The 21695-nt window shown below is 35.8% G+C and overlaps 1 long non-coding RNA gene across 1 annotated transcript; it reads right to left on the reverse strand.

Annotated features, from left to right (window-relative positions):
* Nucleotides 1-2171: 2171 nt before the first annotated feature.
* LOC103064305 (uncharacterized) lies at nucleotides 2172-17008 on the reverse strand. Its single transcript, XR_456465.4, has 3 exons — nucleotides 16475-17008; nucleotides 11099-11176; nucleotides 2172-2523 (listed from the first exon to the last, which is right to left on the reverse strand). It is a non-coding gene; the product is annotated as an uncharacterized LOC103064305 (long non-coding RNA).
* Nucleotides 17009-21695: the final 4687 nt, after the last annotated feature.

Here is a 21695-nt window from a genome sequence, read left to right on the forward strand (position 1 = left end):
AGAAACCTGAAAGAAATTACAGGACTGGCTGCACTCTGAAGGAATCATCAGACTGGAACAGGCAAGATAATTAATAGGGCACTCAATGGTGGAACACATTTTAATGTTGCACCACCTGATAGAGAACTGTATCTATAAAACTAAACCTTCCTTTATATGTGTCTTTCCCTGATTTTAAATCAATGTTTCATTTGATATCTTGAATTTTATTAAGGGGAAAAACTACAAAACTCTAATATTGATAGATGATTGATACATTTAATTTGAAAGCTGTATATAAATATATGGCTCCAAGTGTGATGCAGTCCCTAAGGAGCATTCATAAAGAGTGTACCAACTATGAATGGGGTTGCGTTTTTGCTCTGGCCTTGTTCAATTTCTGTATAAAGCCATGGAGATGACCTTGGGGAAGTTAGGCAGAACAAAAGGCTTAACATATCTCAAGTTTGGGCAACAGTGAAAGCATGAGAAAGCAGCTCAGATTGACTCCTCTGAGTATAAGAGGGAGAACTCAGAGGCTTTCAAGGTTCTGTTACTATAGCTTTTATCAATAAAGTAGAGTTCTAGTCAGATTTGTGGAGTCTCTTTCCTGACCTGGCCTACCTTGATGGGGTGAGAATTTCTATGCTAGTGATATGGAAGGAACCTTAGATTACTTGGAAGTCCATGCCCCTAAAATTGCCGGAGGCAGGATCCTTCTACTCCTTTATGCCGACAATGCAATGACTCAAGAGAGCATTGAAAGCTATTATGTGCTTCTGTAAGTTCCATAAGTGAATTATAAACGATCAGAAGTGCAAAATAAAGGTGTATTTGCCTAGAAGCCAAAACAGCACAGATGGATTGTGGGTGGAAATACAGAACAAGTCTATTCCTTTAAGTACATTGGAACAACCTTCTTTGTCACAGGATCCCAGAAAGCTCCTTACAAATACATCAAAGAAACAATATCTAATACTTGACGGTTATCAGAAGATTTTTTTTTTTACCCAGAGGAGGGACATTTATATCTGTAGCCCTTAAACGTTTTGAGGCCAAAACCCAGGCCTAGATTTAATATGCGGCACAGATTAGATTTTAATTAAAAACAAAACAAAACTGAGAAGTTATACAAACTAAATTACTCATGTCTATCATTGGGCCTGGTACTATGGCCCTAGTAGATGACTATTCTCTACTATGGGCTACATCAGTGGAAAATAAAATAAATTCCACAAGTAATCAATATTACCTTCTTTTTGCTGGCTATGATCAGGTCCAGTATTATCTATCAAAGTCTGGAGGGCATAGAACTTCAAACTGAAACTGTCTCCTTAACCTAGAGCACTGGAATACTTATTATTAGGAATACATGGAAGCTTGCAAAATATGTGAGCACATTAACTTCCCCTAGTTTAAGGAATTTTTTTTCTCTACCCAGGCATAATGTCTTATTCTCAGCCCTTTTAAGTGGTAGATATAATAAGATCCCTCTTTCTGAAGGCATATGTCTGAAGAGGTTGAACCTGTCCAGCATGTATTTGTCTACTTGCAATGTTTATCGAGATACCAGTAAATTTTATTTAGCACCTATCTTCTAGTGATCCTCAAGAACAGATGACTCACTTAACTTCTGTTACCAGATACCAATCGAAATATAAAGGAGGGTAGCCAAGTATTATCTGATCGCAGTGAAAATGTGATGACTGTTGACTTCAATGGACTAATATTATCCTTATATTTTAGTTTATATTTTATTATTGTGTACTTTTCTGGTGAATGTGGCACATTTGTCTTATTTTCCTGTTTTGTTCTTTCAGATGATTGTCTGATCTTTGATTATATATAAATAAATCAGTAAACTTTAGCACACTTCGGAATACTGCTAACTTCACATTTCCGTTAGGCAGGTCTGAGAATAAATGAGAATTGCAAAAACTGATTATGAAAAGCACAGCAATAAAAATATGTGTGCTCATATGGATGGAGTGGCCACACAGATCCGTGTCCTAAAAGTCTCTGTATTTGTGGGCTTATGCAAATTTCTTCTACTATGGTATAAGAAATAAGAGCGTGAATTCACTGTTATATTTTACTTCTCTCCCTTTTATCCCTTGGTTTACAACATAAAATATAAGAGAACAGAATGTACAAAATACACATGCAAATTGCTTTATTTTCTCACTCCCTTATATGCCCTTACAATGTCTTCTCACAATAACAGTAGCTTCATATCTTCAGTTAATCATAGTTATGTCCAAGTAAGGTAACCAGGCTGAAAGATTATGAACAGGGAAGGATTTAAAATTAATTTTAAACCATTATTAAAAATCTTGGATTGAACTGAATATTATTCCACCTTAGTCAGTTACACTGGGAAATTATAGTTGAACACTTGTAGATGAATCAAGGTGCATGAAAAAAGGGAGAAAAGCAACAATATTTCTTAAGGAGATGTACATATTTTCATAATATCTGTCTCCCTGCATGTCTAGATTTTATAAAGGGGTTTGAAGGATCCTTTGGAGTAGAATTGGGATGGATCTGTGGAAGAATGAGAAAAAAGCAGAAGTATATTCAGTCTGGAAAACTGGTCTTATTTACATAGTTTTTTAGCCACTGCAACCAAAAACAAACATTAGAAGTTAAACCATACTTTTACGCCCTATCCTATTTTACAGAACAGGTCAGAATAACTTTTTTGTTTCTTTTTATTTTTTTGGCCATAGTTGCAGTTTGGCATAAAAGTTCTTGCATAAACATGCAACATTTAAGTATTGTGCAAACATATGTTACACTTAACTCTGGGTGCATCACAGAGATCTGTGATGAAAATTAGTGCAGAATATTAGCGCAAAATTCCTGGCTCATTCTCTTGCAAGACACAGCCTTGTAGCAATTTGCATTTAAATAATGTGGTGCCCTTTATCTTTGACCTGAACAATTTATTTACTGGCTTCATGGCATAGTTTGCAGTGAGGATAAAAGATTATTTGGAAAATCAGTTCAGGTAACTGCTTGTTGTAAAAGATAGTTAATTTGGCTGCATTTCTTCTAGATGTATTTAAGGAAACAAATTTGGTCCCAAAACTGATAAAATTAGGTAAAAAGGAACAAAATAATCATTAGAATGTGCAGATCAGATGCAAAATATAATGGGTGGGACAAGAAATTCTATGTTAAATAGGTAGGATACATGCAATAATAACATCAAATTTACTTTGTTCTACTGTGGTAGGTTCCTTTATATCTTGTGGGAATATTGGGCTCTAGTTCTACTGCCTTTTGTATGGATGTTGACATCTGGAAGCCATACATTCATTTGAATAATAGTGCTTCAACAAAATTTTCTAACAATACCCATACTCAACCCAAAATGAAAATGTAACTCCATTTTAAGTATTATGTAACCCCATTTTAAATATTTATATTATCCAAGACCAGATTCTTTGACTGCTACTACCTGGCAAGTATATATAACCCATTGGGAAAAAAAATGATCAATAATATGAAAAAAAGACATCACTATTTTATAGATGGATATTTCTTAGCTTCTCCACTTCTTAGAACAGTTCAGAGTAACTTCTTTCTTTCTTTCTTTCTTTCTTTCTTTCTTTCTTTCTTTCTTTCTTTCTTTCTTTCTTTCTCTTTCTTTCTTTCTTTCTTTCTTTCTCTCTCTCTCTCTCTCTCTCTCTCTCTTCCTTCCTTCCTTCCTTCCTTCCTTCCTTCCTTCCTTCCTTCCTTCCTTCCTTCCTTCTTTCTTTCTTTCTTTCTTTCTTTCTTTCTTTCTTTCTTTCTTTCTTTCTTTCTTTCTTTCTTTCTTTCTTGCCATAGAAAAAAAGAGTAACAGGGCTATCCATGAAGAGGATGTCAAAAAAGTCAAGATGGTGGTCATGACTGCATGTTCAGAGTCCTGCCCTTTTTTATGAATTGTGATGTATATAAAAAAGAGGTGGGCCTTTGACATCTCCACCCCCCACAGATATCCCTGACTACCAGGAATATGCACTAATACATTAAGGAAATTTAATCTGAAAAAGAAACAAATGCTCAGCTCTCTCCAAGTTTGAGAGGTACAAACTTGTAGTTCAAATCTCATACCCCACTAGTAGGCAGAGTGGTGTCTTCCATATATTTTGGACTTCAAATAATACCAGCCGAGCCAGCATGACCAATGGCAAGGGATTATCAAAGGACTGTGTTCCATCCAAAATACGAAACATGAACATACACTCTGTTTCGAAAAAAGCTGATTAAATAAGCAATATAATTTATGCATTTATGTCTTTTTTCTTAGCAAAAGGGCACATTTTAAACATAGTACTGGACCATATCCACTAATGATTTTTACTTTATAAGTTGCCAATGCATCTAAAGCCATTCCAGTGCCATTCTTGTAAATAAAACAATACTAGAGATTGGCACTTTGCTTTGCCTAATGCCAGCTTCCCATTTATTTGTGGTTTTAGTTAAAATAATCATAAATAAAAAGAAATAGTACAGAAAGCTTGGCAGGTACCAATGGAGGAATCCAGAGGTACTATGTTGCCTACCCCTATCCTAGGCTCTTCAGCAAAGCTGCAAAACCACATTAAGTTTTGGTCTGGCCATCTAATAATTTAGTTGTGCCTTTTTACATCATTCAATATTTAAGTGCATTTGCATTTCATTCTTAAATATCCAGAAACTGCCATGAAAACCAGAACAGTCAGATTATTTTTATTCAGATTCTATTCCTGAGCTATAGTTTCTTCCCCTAAGCTTTCAGTAAATCACCTACAAACAAATTAAATTTGCCTCTAATGAATATATATTTAGATAACAGCAGTAAAACAATTTCCATGTCTTCTTTCATCCAAACAAATCCATTAATATATCTGTTCACTCCTTAACCAAGTCAATGTTTTGATCAAAAATTTTTGTCTCAATCAGCTAGTAAATTTCAGAATCACAATGGATTTTCTGTTCGGTTATATTTCTTATTATAAAATTGATAAGCTTACTTCCTATCTTGCAACCTCCCCCCAATAATACAGCATATGTCAGGACAATACATATTCAGTTGTTAATTGAACTGGTGCAAGTGCAGTGCGTAAGGTGTTAGACTAGGACCTAGAAGTTTCAGATTCAGGTCTTCCATCAGCCCTGAAAGCTCACTGGAAGGCTTTGGGCCAGCCACTATCTTTCAGCCTAATCTGTCCCAGAGGGTTGTTGTAGAAAAAAGTAGGGACGACTGATATTGGAGGTGGATATGCACTCATAGGAGTTCTTGTCCTCCCTTCACCCATATTCAGTATATAGGGTAAGGGATGTGTAAGAGATTTCAGCATTTTTATACCACAGAAAGCTGGAATGTCAGATATTCTGCTCAATAAGCCCACCAAAAGAAAGAAGCATCTTTTGTTAGCCTATATGTTATGTTAAGAAAGGAAGCTTGAAAAAAAAAAATCCTCAGGAATCTGACTAACACTGTAGTGCTACAGAGAGGGTGTGGGTGTGTAGTGTGTGAGAAAGTGAAGAGAAGGGTTTTGTTGGAGATTATTAAAAGTGAAATCCAAGCCAGGAGGCAGAGGCATGGCAGGCAGAAACAAGCGTCCATATGAGTCAGAGGCAAAATGAAAAATAAAATTATGTCTTTTAAGAGATATTTTTATTTTATTTATTCCATTTATAGGCCACCCCAAACAACTCTGGGTGGCTTACAACTAGGAATCAATATCTATCTATAAACATATAATAGATACAACATATGGGAGGAGCAAAATAATCAAAACGGGAACAATTCTAGGAAAGGAACAAAAAGGAGGCTCCACATAAAGGTGGGAGCCACACAACTCTCTGGAGGGAGATCATTCCAGAGGGCAGAAATGGTACAGAGTGGGCACATTTCCTGGGTCCCACAAGGTGACACTGCTTAACTGATGGGACTTGGAGTGCATCTACTCTGCTGGACCAAACTGGATGGGCAGAGATGATCGGAGATAAAAAGGACCCTGACTTTTTTTCAAGCTTAGAGTGTCAGTATTGCTTTGCAGCCCCCCTCATGTGATGGTAGGAGCAGCAGACGTAACACATCATCCCATCTGGTACGTCTCAAGAGGCCTGTCACATAGGTTGCTCCAGATAGTTCGGTTTTTATTATTCGTGTAGCAGATGTTCTGCTGTGAGGGCATTTTCCATTATCTGAATGTACTATAGTGACCTGTTTTGAGAATCTTTATACTCGAAAAGTAGTTTATAAATATTGTCAAGTAAATAAATAAATAAGGTTGAACCTTCATTTTCGAAGCTTGAGACCCCCAACTAGCAAACATTTCTACTGACTGGACAAATACAATATGAACTTTCTGAGATTAATGCCAGTATACAGGTGGAAAGAATCCCATAATAAACTTGCTTTTCTCTGGCTGATATCTAAATAAGGGTTTCTGTTAAATGAAAGTTATTTTGAATTTCCTTCCTGCCAGGTGGCTGAAAGGAATGTTAAATGCCCCATTTAACAAAGGACAGAAGCCTGAAGAACCTTTCTTTGCACTACAACATTATTATTTCAGAATGTCATTTGGTAATTTTGCAAATCCACATGGAAGCAGTGACGTGCTTTTTAAAATGTCACTGCATTAATAATTACGAAAAGCATTAATAATTAGGAGACAAAGAAGTGCCCCAAATCAGTCTTTTATCCAATGACATTGTTGAAAAGTTCTTTTATTTGTGCCGGTTTTAGTCACCAGGGCACGTCTGCCCAATTTCTTCCATAACTGAAGTTGGCAATTTTATACAACTCTGAGAGAGGAAGAGAAATGCATGTGCCGAAGCTACAGCTATTAGTGATTTTAGTGAGAGAGAGGATGAATAAAATAGAGGGGAGGGGAGGTTTGTGGAAGTGAGCAAGAGCTCCTCTGCTTTTATTATCATCTTAGACACTACGTTCCAGCGAGAGTGCCTGTGCTTAGCCTGGTGAAACAGCAGTACCTAAGCAGATGTGTGATTCCTAAAATGTGCAAAAATATGAACAATAGAAAAATAATTCTAAAAGGAGAAATCTCAGTTCTGACAAATAATAATAGTATTAATAGTAATAATAATGATAATAATTTATAAACTTGTATGCCACCCGACTCTCAATGACTCTGGACAGCTCACAATAATCAAACCAAGAAATTACAATAAAATAAATAAAAGGTAAAAGATAACACTAGCTTTATCACTCAAGAACATGATGTGGAAATTCTTTTTTTTTTTATCCCCCTTAATCTATATTTTATGAGAAGGAAAAAAAAAATGGAAAAATTGGTGGGAAAACACAGGGAAAGTGTTACAAATGGAAGATACATTTTATGGAACCCCCTTCCCCCCCAAAATGTTCCATGAATGAGACAGATAAACTGCCCAATATAAGTTGTATCTGGAAACACTTCAGTGTAGTGTAAATATGCCTCTCTATTCCTTTATTATGTTAATTAAATCAGATACAGTTATGCTCTAAGAAGATGCTAATTTCTTCATTGGAATGAATATAAATACTGCACAGGATTTCCACAAACAAATTACTTTGCTATGAACTGAGGAAAACTCATTGCACCATCTTAACTGGCCCAACTCTATATTATCAGCTTAGTGCTAACTAAGCCAGGCTTCTCTAATCCTGATTATCAAATCTGTCAGAACATTTAAAAATGTTATAACGTTTTAAATAGAGTCCTTTGACACAATAACCTTAAATCCTTTGATATGGCTTTATTTCACTTTTAAAAAGTATATGCCATCCTTCAAAAACCCAAAAATGGTAGCTAAAATGTGTAGCATATAAACCATATTTTTAAACAGCAGGATTCAATTTAATTAAAAGCTCTGTGACAGCATGAGTTAATTTTAAAATGCTAATCAGTTAAAAGGCTTGGGAGAATAAACATGTATTTGCCCAGCACTGGAAAGACCATAAAGCAGAGAGCTGGCAGGCTTAACTGGGGAGAGCATTCCAGAGTCGTGCCATGCTTGAGGCGGCCTGCTCTGGGCCCCATTCTCCAGACCTCATCATGGGAAGACATTGAGAGCAGGGCCTTGATGGTTATCTGAGGAGTGAGGGGTGCAGGGAGAAACATATGGGAAGTGGCTGCTAAAAATCACTCCCAAATACCACCAATCAGCCTCACCACTGGATCAAGATGCAATCCCTGCCCCATGAGTTGTTACGAATAGTTTTCCATGTTGTGATATTTCATTGATTTAATTTTTACCCCAACTTCCTTCTTAACAGAGAGCTCATCTCATTATACATTCCCTCATATTTGCCTACATCATACTTCACTAGTATTAAAGTATAAGAAATTATGAAGTTGCACCATAATAGATTCAGAATTCTGTTTTGTGAAAAGTTGGTCATAACAAAATGCATATTGAAGTATTCAAAAATGGTGGGTCCAATGAATGAAATATATTGAATTGTGCTGTTTATATTTTTTTGCCTAGAAGATCATGTACTCAAGAGCAACAACAAAAATATGAACATCAATGACAGAATGTGAAATAATGAAATGTAACCAACAATTGTTTAATTATACACACATAGTTAGTGGCTCTGGCAACATCCCTTCACATTTGTGTGTGTTTACTCTTCTATTTCAGAATTAAAAGCAAGGTTTTTCTTGAATTGCATGCAGCAAAACAAAAATGTGAAGCACTGAAAAATTCCCTTTTGCTTTTTCAAAATTACTTTTAAAGACTACTATGCTTTCCCTAAGGACTTAGCATCTACATTTCTTAAAATCTGGTTTTGATACCAGTGAAATTTTCTCCATCTACCAAAAAGTTTGGGACTAGAAATTTAGCCTCAAACCTGAACCAATGTAAAACATTTATCTCATAACTCTGAGACTAACATTTGAGCTGTTACTCTTTCATTGCAGTCCTATCTATATGTTGCATCTGCCCGAAAGGAACTGAAAAATTCCTAAGAGACATTGTATTATAGTGTTTAAATTATTGGACCATGACTAGGGTGACCTAGATTTATGTTCCTACCTGTGCCTGTAACTTTGGGTCAATCACTATCTCTCAGCCCAGCCTTCCTACCTCATAGGATTTTTGTTCTAAAGATAAAATCATGGGAGATTCCCAGCTTTGCTATACAGAGCACCAAAGGAAAGGTGAAATAAAATGTAATAATAAAAAGACCACTTGTATTAACAGAGTTTAAATATGACACAATTTAAAATGTGCAGATTATCAGTATAGCACAAGGAGAAAAACTGAACAATGTAGTAGGTGTGGATCAGAGTTTAGAATTTTGTGCACACTCAGGAATAAGTTTTTAACTCAATGGATTACCTTGATACCTGCAAAGTCAGTGTGTATCTTTAAAAACAGTTCTCTTGGAAGTCAGTTGGATAATTCCTATAGTCTAAAATAGCCTTATTCAGCCTGGCACACCTCTGATGTATATGTTACTAGAATTCCAACTATTTATGGCCTTTGACCATGCTGACTGGGAATTCTGGACATTGCAAGCCCACGACAGCTGGAAGATTGCAATTTGGGAAAGGCAGGCCTTCAATTTTCAAAATGCTTAAGAAGATGATGGGTGTATGTATGTATGTATGTATGTATGTGTGTGTGTGTGTGTGTGTATGTGTGTATATTCCTTCACACTCATACGTAGGAAATAGTGCTCAGGAGAAAATTGTGCTTTATTATATGAAAACAAGCAGACTGGTCATATGAGATGTATTTTACCTTCAAACATTTATGAATTTTGAAAGCAATCCATTACATATTAATCCATAAAAGGAGCTGCTGTATCATCTTCAGAAGATCTTTGAAACGTTAGTTTTCATTCAGAAGTATTAAAGGTGGGTGAATCAATATAAATGGATTTTAGTGATGGCTTCTTACCAATTAGTACTGTCTCCTGGTGTTAATAAACTGTGTTCTGAAATAGCTTGCACAGATTTATATCAGGCAGTAAATTGTACATTCAAAGAAGAGTTTGTTATGTGCATCTGTATTTAAAAATCCAGTAAATTTGGCAACTGCATAAAGATGAATACAACTATGTTGTCAAAACATTTATTGAAAACTGAATACTAATTTTATAGGAAAAAGTGAATGCTGAATCATGGGCACCCAGGGAAGGCAAGGGAAGCAAACGTCAACATGTATGTGATGAGTAATCTTGAAAATGCCATGACTGATCTACTTGCTTCAGATACCTGACACAAGATAGCATTTGTGTGATTACTTCATATCATTGCACTTATGTCATCATTTTGCCATTATGATAGTTTGCTGCATAACCTGCTGTATTAACTATAAAAATGTTTTTCCCCTTGGACTTATTGCCCATTACTGGAACAAGTGTATAATTTATTTTCTGCATTATTATTATTATTATTTAATATTAGAGTTCTTGGCTTAGTCAGATCTGCAAGTCATAAACATCCTTATGTGAAAGGAGAATAAGAAATGCTGCCATCGCTGCAGCTAATAATAATAACAATAAAAACAACAATAAACATATTCTGATGCCCTGAAGCAATATAACAGAAAATGCTATATAACAACTATGAAATGCAGAAAGGCTGAAAGTCAAAGGGACAAATTTTAAAATACAGAGAACTTTCCAGGATAAAAGTTTAGTAATGTATAGAGAGAAAAAACACCATACAGCATGTTCTTTTCTTTTCTTTATTGTGTATGGTCTCAACAGAATGAAGAGAAGATCATTCTTACAATTTCAAGGCACATCTACATAACAAATTTGTCCCTTTGATTTTCAGCCTTTCTGCATTTCATAGTTTTTATATAACATTTTCTGTTATATTGCTTCAGGGCATCAGAATATGATTATTGTAACTGTTATTATTATTAGCTGCAGCAATGGCAGCATTTCTTATTCCCCTTTCACATATTGCCATGTAATTTTGAACAAAAATGTGTTTTTTTAGAAACATGCTGTCAGTAAAAGGCATTTACTCCTTGATAGAGGAAGAACTCATTGACTATGTTATCCATCAAAAGCCCTAGTACTTCTTAAATGCTCATCTGAGCAAACAGGCAGGCATAAATGACTGACTGACTGACTGACTAAATAAATAAATAAATCTTACCGTAGACTTACCCAATGTTCATGCTAGGTACGAATGCTGAAGCTTGTACACAAAGACATCTGAGAGACACTAGACTTGAGAAGGCTGGCCTACAAGCATAGAAAGAGAGATTCAATGTTCAGCTGGATGGAATAGATAGTCATAATCACTTTAGAGAATACACTACTGTCTGTTGCATAATGATCAGCCCTGGCACGAGACAATTTAGTGAATTTCTATCCTCATGTTTTTGTTGTTATAGCAACAGAACACCTTTTCATAAGCAGAGTTACTCTTTACACCCTATAAGTTATTCTGAAAATATTGTATACTCCAATAATAAAGTTGTCTCTGAAAGTAGCTGTCAGAAACCAGAGGGAACCAATTCTTTCATAATGATTGATAACATTGGTGGGTTTCCTATTAAAGGGATAAAATACTACTTCAAGTAGAAAAGAATTGTGTGTGTGTGTGTGTAATTATTATCAGCTCAAATCAATCTAGTGCAGGATGAAAATCTCTTCATTTAAGGTTGTGGTCTATAATATACCACACTAGTCTAGTGTGGGTTGGTAAGTAGATACCCAAAGTCACCTAGATGGCTTCCATATCTAAGGGAGAACTAGAACCTGGGTGCCCCTACTCAAGCCTCTTAACCACTACTTTACCTTACACACACACATAAGTAATAAATAAATGGATGAAGAATGAATGTGGATCGAATATAAATGTTAGCGGCCAGTATATGTAGGTGCTACAATCATTTAGAGAGAATGATTGAATCACAAGATCAGTGTATGAAGGAAGAGTGAATGGACTGAGGGAAAGGGAAGGACCTGAAAATGCTGTGGTTGGATGAAGTTGATGAAATCCTCAAAAAGAGAAAGATGAACAATTTAAAAATCCATGTATGGATTGGTATATGGCTCTAGTAGAAACAAGACCTGAAAGATATGGAGAGGCATGATGAATTGGGTTGTGCTGTAAGTTGTAAACTAGATTTAGTTAGATTTACTTTCATCTCCTGCACTGAACTTCTTTTGCTTACTATTTCTTGCTTTGTCTGTGCTTCACATACAGTAATGTTGATTCCCCCAAAAGGGACTATTGTGATGGGTATATATGTATGTACTAACTTTATAGTATAAGCACTTAGTAAAACTTATAAGGAGACAGATAACTGATAGCCATTCCTGGAGTAGAATTAATGTAAAAAGGAATGAAGTAGTGCTAAATATATTCATATTCTTCAGTTAATAAATGTGGTTCATGAACTAATGATGCCTTGCATATGTGAAACAGCTCATCACAGATGGTCAGAATTCCCACATCATAATAATATGCGGTTGAGGTATTAAACATACATGCAAGACGAAATCATTGGTCGAAATCAAACAACTAGACTCAGTAAATTTCAGCTTTTTGCCTCGCCTAATTCTCTTTTGGGAGTATGATCCCTAGCACAAAGGTCAAGTGCAATCTTCAATTCACAAACAGTTGGTATTCCTGTATTAAACAATAATGGGAAGGGAATAATTGAGTGCCAGATCAATGTTGTGGTTAAGCTGTTGGATTAGGACAGAAAGACCCAAATTCCAGTCCATTTTTGGTGGTGGAAACTCACTGGGTGACTTTAAACTAGCCACTCTCAGCCCAAATGTACCTTGTGTGGGGAAAAAGAGGAAAGAGCACTATGACTGCTGCCTTGAATGAAAGCTAGGATATAAAACTAATAAATAAAATGGAGGAAAAATGAAATAATGCCCATAAGCAGAGCTGAAAAATGATGATAGTGATGATAATAAGGGAATATTGTCACTCAGCTACATTAGCAGCAATGCTAGTGTGTGTGTGTGTATCTGACTTTCTGCTCTGTATTATCTTTTGACCCTTGCAAGATCCTCTTAGTTGGGAACAGACAATGACTTAATTTCTTAGGTTGCAGTGACTGGGACACTTGATGGTCAGACTGCAATGGCTATTTTGATCTGAGGATAGACCAATTACTGAATCCAAACCTTTTCATTCCTACTATCCCCACTACAACATTTTATGAAGCAGCAAAAATCCCTGCCCCCTGACATGACTGCTGCAGCACTACAGTTTACAACATGCTAGAGCTCCTGAGCAGTAAATCAGACCAGAGCTTCACAGAGGGTAGCGATTCAGATCAGGGCGAGCTTTTCTGTGCCAGTCCTGCTGGCTGCCAGCCAACAAGATAGCAAATTGGAAGCCTGCCACAGTCCAGTTATATGCAGGCTCAGGCAGAACTTTTAGAAGAGTCCTTTTTACCAATATGATAAGACAGCAACCTTAAATGTAGTCACAAACGTGGTACAGGACAAGACCAGAAATCCAATAAACAAAGCAACAGATCCAAAGGGCAAGACAAGAGATATGGTGAGGTGGAATCCAGAGTTCTAAGCATGGCACAGCAAGGTAAACGCGACAGAGCTGAGGCTTGAAAAGTTGTTCTCAGTGTCTGCTCCCAGGAATTGAGGCCAATACATCAGCAACATTGAGCATCCCCCAATATGCAGCTGTGGCACTTTACTCTTCAGCATTGGTCTTCTGCAGGCTTGTTCCTTGGCAAGTCTTTCAGATGTACAGAGTTTTGCTCTCTGCTGTTGAATCTTTATTACACACCTCTGCTTGGGACTGGGCAGCTGGACTTCAGAATCTAAGAGGCTGTCAGCGAGTGCAGGCAAGTCATCCTGGGAGCCCCCTGGGCTGCCTCAACTGTCTTTGGCTTCACCACTACTGGAAACACCCATGTCAAGACTATTGTCCCTAGATACTCCTCAGTCCACTTCCTCTCCCTCCTTCTCAACAGAGGATAAGTGCAGCAGGGCCATAACATCAGCTATAACTGCCTGCTCCACAACAATCTCTTCCAAATTGGTCCATCTATCTCAGGAGTCAAGCTTTCTCTGGATCTGGAGCTCTTAATGAGATGAAAAGATAAGGTTTTGTAGTAGCAAGCACTAGCTTGTTTTTATGTCTGAATGCAGTCATACTGAAAGTACCAAGGGACACCATATCTTGCTTAGTAAGGGTCTATTAATGGCATTATGATGCAAAATCATCCTATGTTGCTACTTCTGGCAAGCTAGTTTGATCAAGCATGCTGCAATTGACAACTGATTTAAGCATCAGTTCACTGTGGATTGGAGCCTGTCTATGTATTTGTTTAGTGTTTGTCTATGTTTGTCTAAGATTCATGTTTGTGATTTATTTGCAACCTAAGTCTTAATGTGGTTTAGGCCTCTGAGAAACAGGCAAATAGTTATTGTCTTTCTGTTATCCAGATAAGTTGCTTTCTGCTGATTATATTATTTTTAGAATGGAATGGCAATAACAAGAGCTGAACATAGTATAAGTATTCAATTTTTACCATAAAGGTAAATGTTGATTTTTAGATTGCAATATTTTCATTTATGTAAGAAATAATTTTTATCACCATTCAGTGTAGAGAAGAATTAGGCTTCTTACAAATTTCCTTCATGTTCCAAAATCAATGAATTTTAAATTAAAGCTCCTGCCATTTCTTATTACAATCCATATAAACAAAGAAATGATACAATCTTATATATTGTAATGTAGGTTAACTTACAACTTAAGCATCTAGATCAAAATATAGTCATTTCAGTAATTTTTAGGTTGAAAAGATGTACAAGACTTCAAACAAGCCAGTAACAGAGAATTAGCTTGACAAGTAGAGGAAAAAAAATTGTCTGAAATCTTTACAGAGATGCTAGTTTAAGTTTCTGACATTCTGACAGTATGTATGTCTATGTCCAACTGAGTCATTCTGTCAGGTGGATGTGCTATGGTTTTGCAACACTGTCTGCAACATGGAAGGCATCAAGAGGTAACTACATCATCTGAGGCAAGATCAACAGCAGATCAGTAGTCACCTGGTTCATCTGGCTCAGCTTCAACTGCAGATCAACAGAACACCAAAATAATAACATTAAAATAAAGAGCTATTTCATCATCAAAGCTTTTTAATGCTTGCTGAACCTGGTAGATCCTGTATTTTTTCTCACCACTAAAAACAGACTACCTCACATTCAGTCCCAGCCCTACAAGTGAGGAGGGTCCCTTAGGCAGCAGGTTCCAGGAGGCAGCAGCAATATTAGAAGATTGATCTGTGTATCACATGACCTGTCTCTACTTTGGGCTGCAGTGGAGAAAAACTCAGCATCCATCTTTTATGCATCTTCATTTCAGGAAGCGAAATATCTAGAGCTAGCCCAGTTCATACTTCATAGTCTCTCTGATTTTTTTCAATACAAACATAGACGAGGAATGAATCAACAGCAGTTGTATCATTATCAGAATTTGTTCTGTTCTTGATGTAGAGGACCTGATGATTTAGCTGGCAGAATTGGCTTTTGATTGCAATTAACAATGAATTTCCCATTAATTGCCACATAGGGTGAAATGGTCACTATCAATCAACATTACTGAACAGAGCTTTCATTATCTCCATGGTCACAAATGAACCCACACATTTCACTATCTGTGAATCATCGAGTCATGCACTCCCATGTGTGAATCTCCTCTAAAATATCCAGGGAAAGTTAGAATAAAGATGAAAAAGCACAATACTGTAGTTAGATCAATTGATTTATAGCACAAATATTCATAATACAAAAAGATGAGTCTCCCCATGTTCAAGCAGTCAGAAAAAGTGGTCATATCACAGTTTAAACAAATGGACCATTTTCATTTCTTCATAACAGCATACAGCTTGGAACCCTAATGAGTAAAATAATGACCATGGCCTGTTTAGCTTTCTCTTGATAATGACCCTTTTGGAGGAAAAAAACTGCTTTCATTTTAAACATTTTAAGTAAGACTGTGCTGTTCATTCTTCCTTTTAAAATTGGATCTGAGGTAAAATATAGAAATCTAGATTGGGGCTAGGTAACCTGTGGCTCTTGAGTCCCTTTTCTAATACCCCTGAAGTGTTCCCTGGTCATGAATAATAAAACTGGAAGAAGTTTTAAGTCATTTTAATGTGGGGAGCAAATGAAAACTATAGCATCATCCAGTGATGGTGAACCTATGACACGCATGTCAAAGGTAACATGCCAGTGTTCACCAACACCCAACAACTATTCTTCCTGTTTGAGTTACCAAATAAACTGAGTTTGTTTTACTCATGTTTCATTTTCGTAATTATTTGACGTTTCTTTATATAATAGCACCAGACATGACTGGACTGTATTTTTTTTTTAAATAAATGAATATGTAAAGAATTGATTCTCTTTTGTTCGGGGAGGCGGTGACATGCCAGCAGAGTCAAGTTAGGCATTTTCCTAATTTTTGACACGCCGAACCCAAAAGGTTCATCATCTCTGGCATAATCCCTAAAAAAGGGCACATAATTAAAAACAGACCTTTTCCCAATTCAGCTATTTGTGATGGTGGCTTCACCCACTTTGTGGCCCTCCATTCCCCAAAAGTTGAAGTGCAGTCTTTAGACACCCAAAAGTTACTCTCTCTTGACCTAGAAAAAATACAATTTTGTATTAGTATCTCTGCATATCAAACAAACAAACGAATAAACCAGACCTACTCCCAGATGCTGGTGTGAGAGCAGGCAGATTTCCCAATAATATCCTTTTTCTGTACAGTTTACTTTAAAGAATAAGTTATTTAGGCTCAGCTACTATTTTATTCTAACTCTATTATGACACAAAATAAAAAAAGAAAAACCACCAGATGTATTTCTCTCTCACTATAGATTTGTTGCTTCATATCACGTTGCTGCCTGCCATCTGTTTTGTCTCAAGTCCTGATCATGTCTTAACAGGATAAGCTTAACAGAAATGGCATGAAAACACAGAAACACACACACACACACACACACACACACACTAAATCAATCAATCAATCAGCTCATCACCACTTTGACCACACAAAGACTTACATATTTCATTTTTTTGTTCTGAAACTGAGCACAGGATGAGCTCCAGAAGACAAGACAAAAAGGCCCATCTAGTCCACTGTCCTAATTCCTCTAACGCAAACCAGATGTTTTGCAGTCAGCTTATGAATTGAGTGGCTGGGAGTCGAGGGAGAACCATTTATGTCACTGTCGTGAACGCAACCTTTTGTAATGACATAAAGCTTGACCAAGCCTCATTTCTTAATTACTTTGGATTTGCTTTTTTATTACCTTGGAAACACTAAGACCCTTTGGAATGGCAAGATATACAGTATTCACTGGGTGAGTCACCCAGAGAAAGAATTTTTAAATATGATTTTAAAAGTTTTGGAAAAATATTATTTTTTGGATTCAATAGCAAAAGGACGCTTAGAGTATTGATTTTGGAAAGTTAACAACAGATTAATGGTCCAGATGGACTTTGATCTATAATTTTAAATTAATTAGAAGAAACCTTCCCGTAGGAAACTGTGACTGTTTGGATTTCTTTAACAGAAAACATGATGGTTATACACTAGAGGGAGCTAGAAGATAATAAAGAGTTCAATTAAAGGAGAAGGAAACTAAGGTTGTACACTAGAGGGAGCTAGAAGATAATAAAGAGTTCAATTAAAGGAGAAGGAAACTAAGTTTGACTTGTTAATAAAGAATGGAGCAAAATAATTTAATAGTGGAATTTTTGATGGGTTTTTTTGAATAACGGACTTTGAAATTATCTGATATGATAGGAGGGCGGAGCTGGTGTCGTGGCGATACAGCAGGCGATCCTGGGCTCCCAGGATCGCAGCCGATATCTCCCCCCCCCGGATGGTCCCAATGGACCTAAGCCGTCCCGTAGAGATGGTGACTGCAAAGGGCACGTCCTGTGGATCTCAGGGAGACCGCAAGTCCCAGATTGATCCCAGGAGAAGCTCTTGAAGCCGGCGGAGGAGAGGCAGCCATTTAATGACTGCGAAAGCCGGGACAGCTCCAAAGGAAGAAGAAGGAGAGGGGTGTCAACCGGGTGAGATGGACCTTTACTATTCAACTATTCTTAGAGAACACCTTAAGTAACTTAAAGAGATTTTTAAAAGTGAAGAAAAGTGGATTAAGCAGCGAGATTGAGCCTTATAAAAAAAAAGGGGAAAAAAATCTTTGTTTTTTAACTTACCCTTTTTAGTGGAATTGGCAAGACGTTTTTCTTTTAAAAAAATATATTTTTAACTGGACTGGCTTTTTCTTTTCAATACTCAATAATCTTTTATCTCAAGCTTCTTTTTTGATTAAGATTTTTTTTATTGTTAGAAGAAACCTATATTTTTTGTTTTGGAAATGGGGAAAGTGGAGTTAAGAGAAAGTAAATGAAAGAAAGTTGCACTGCCATCTAGAGGCTTGATATAGTGTTTTTCTTTTCATTGTGACGTATACTCAAGGACTTTGGGCTTTCTAAAAAGATAGTGGGATGTGCATGTTTGTACAGGTGCCATCCGAATAACTATAAATAAGAAAGCGGAGTTGAAAGCGATTTTGAAAATATTCAAGATGGAAAGTTTGAGTTAGTCACAAGAGCCTTGTTTAGTGGCAGTAGCTCTTCTTTCTGGTAGAAGCTTTGCTTTGCTCTCTATTCCCCCCCCAGTTGGACCTTTAAAGAGACCTAGCCTTTCCCCTCCTCTTTTTTCTTTTTTTCGCTTTTTTCTTTCTTTCTCTTGGCAAGAACAAAGATAAAGAATCCTTTGACTTAATGAAGGTCTATACAAGGGGTTTGATAATAGACTATACGAGAAACACAATGCAGAAAAAGATTTTTAAACTATCGAGGATGACTATAAAAAACTGGAAGAAGAGCTGCAGAAATTCCTGCAAGAAAAAAAAAAAGACATCAAAGTTAAAATGGACTTAATTAAACATAAAACGGGATCAATGGAAAAGGAAGAAATAGCACAAGAAATCAGAAACACTAAACAGAACTATTTTGAGGCTTATAAACTGAGAATCAAAAAGGGTTAATCAATTGATAAATGAAGAGGGACAGACTTGTTCTTGGTAATGAGGGTGAGAAAAAGATTATACAAGATTATAATGGAAAATTGTACTAAGAGAATACTTAAAAAGAAGAAGTAAAACAATATTGAAAGAAACTACTCCAGATGCCTAAAGAAAAAATGAGGGGAATACAACAATGATGGAACTGACAGAAGCTTCAAAAAGCAGAATGTTTGAAAGGACATTTATTATTGCTTTCTCTTATCCAATAATATAGAAAAAGGAATAAACAGTTAGATATTTTGGGATATTGAATGAAAAGGGTGAACCTAAAACTATGCAAGCGTTTGAATAAGGTATAAAACTGAGATATATAGTAAAGAATTGTATTTGATTCTAAATGTTTTAAGATATTAGACTAAAATTCATATATGGTTGGACATAGTAACATATAGATTTTAAACTAGAGATATTTTTGTTGAAACATGTAGTGAAGAATGAAGTATGTTTTGATAGTGGTTAGAACTGTAACTTTTAAGAATTGGAAGAATGAAAAAGTATCTATGCAGGAGGAAGTTATTGAAAATTATGGAATGTGCAGAGATGAGTTAAATTGATATTTGAAATTAGAGTAAGAAGATAAGCAATTTTATATGACAAGGGATTTGTTTTATTAATGGTTAGATGAGAAAATATAGTAATGTAATGGATTAGGAAATTTTATAATAGAAATTTGATATTAATTATTATATATATATATACATATATAATCGATGGATAAAAATGTATTACTAATCCTATAATGAAAGCTAAAATTTCTTGTAATAAATGATTTTATAGACTAGTTACAAATGATTAATAATTGATAATTGATAAGTATACAAGTATATTTTGAATAGATGATATGAGAATTTATATAAATGAGTGAAGATTATGAAAGGGGCACCAACGATTTGGTAACTGGTTGACACACGGTATAAAATGGAAGATGTTTTTTTTTATTCCTTTGTATGTTCTTGTTTGTTTATGTATGTTTTGTGTTTGTTGTAAAGGATAAAAAATTTTATTAAAAAAAAAAAGAAATTATCTGATATGATAGATGGTGTGTCAATGAAGTTACAAAAGAAGAACAAGCTACATTGGATTAGTCTGAAATTAATTTGAATGTGGATTTAAATGTGACGTAATGAGAAGAATATGGAAAAAGATGTACTGGACATACAAACAAAACTGGTTGATATTTCATTGCACATAGGAGATATACAACTACTAAATCAGAAAAGCAACTTGGATAACTTTTTCTTACTGGATGCACACAAGAGGTCCGTTAAAGTCATGGAGTTTTTAAGAAGCGACCAAAAAAAGGGACAGTCTTCTTTTACTGGATGTACAAATGAGGTCTGTTAAAGTTTTGAAAGATTCTTTGGGAATGGACCAAAAAAAAAAAAAAAAAAGCTGAAAAGAAATTAAGGTATGGGAAGGGAATAAAAAAGATTATTAAAAGTTCAGGGAAGGAATACAGGGTTGGCTTATTTGATCAAGGTTAAAATAGATAATTAGTTATATCTGGTAACCCTTACTGGACTTTTGCTGATAAGGAATGAATGATGATACTTTTGGATTTTGTTCTTAGTTAAGAAATGAGATATAGGGTGAAGAGAGTATATGTTGTACTTTAAGAGATGTTGATAAGTTATTAAAATTGTTTACACTTGTCGTGATGAAGGGGGAAGTAACTTTTTTTCTACACTTTTTTTTATTCTTATATTTGTTATAGCCTGTATTAGTTTTTATACTATTTGTAATCTTTAATAAAATTATTTGAATTATTTGAAAAAGGTCTAACATGTTTCTATAAACCCATGGAAATACTTGGTGAAATTAATAGGAAAATATATTTTAGAACAGAAAAAATCAGAAAGGGAGGAGAAATGGATCCCATTTTCCCAGGCCTTGTGCCTTTATGTAATGCCCTCTGATAGCACTCACCCTTTTTTTAGATTTTTTAAAATCCTGCCTTTATTATTTTTATAAATAAGTCAAGGCGGGAAACATACCTAATATTCCTTCCTCCTCCTATTTTCCCCACAACCACCACCCTGTGAGGTGAGTTGGGCTGAGAGGGAGTGACTGGCTCAAAGTCACCCAGCCAGTTTTCATATTTCATATTTCCTCTGACATTTCATATTTCCTATCTGAAATCTGAATATATTGAAATATGAAATTTCATATTTCCTCCGAAACTGGAGCTTAAATGGAGTCTAAAAAGCATCAGGCTTCCTTAATCTGGGTGTTAATTGATCAAATATCATGTACAGCCAGAGGCTGTATTCACATATAGAGGACTTTAAGTATTTTGAATTGAGTATGTGGCAAATCAGTAACCAATTCAGTGAATGTAGCATTAGTGTTGCATAGCTAAATCTGCTTCTTAGGACACTTGAATTTCCATCTTCAAAAGCAGCTCCGTGTTGAGCGCGTTGCAGTAGTTTAGATACAAGGTGTTGAGGGTGCATGAGTCACTTGTCAAGGCTTTTCAGCTCCCAAATACCTACAACTGGCACATCAGTTCAAGTGGAGTTGGCGTAGATAACACGTTGTAACCTATTTTGGGGTGGTGGTGGTGAGGGGGTTTGCAACCAAAAGTTACAATAGTTCTGTGATATGGCAATATTCAAGTGGATCTTGGATTTGGGGGTGAATTTTTA

Source organism: Python bivittatus, unplaced genomic scaffold (genome assembly GCF_059951505.1).
Source record: "Python bivittatus isolate LINGU-HERP-01145 unplaced genomic scaffold, Pbiv_v1 ctg000070_np1212, whole genome shotgun sequence".
Lineage (NCBI taxonomy): Eukaryota > Metazoa > Chordata > Lepidosauria > Squamata > Pythonidae > Python > Python bivittatus.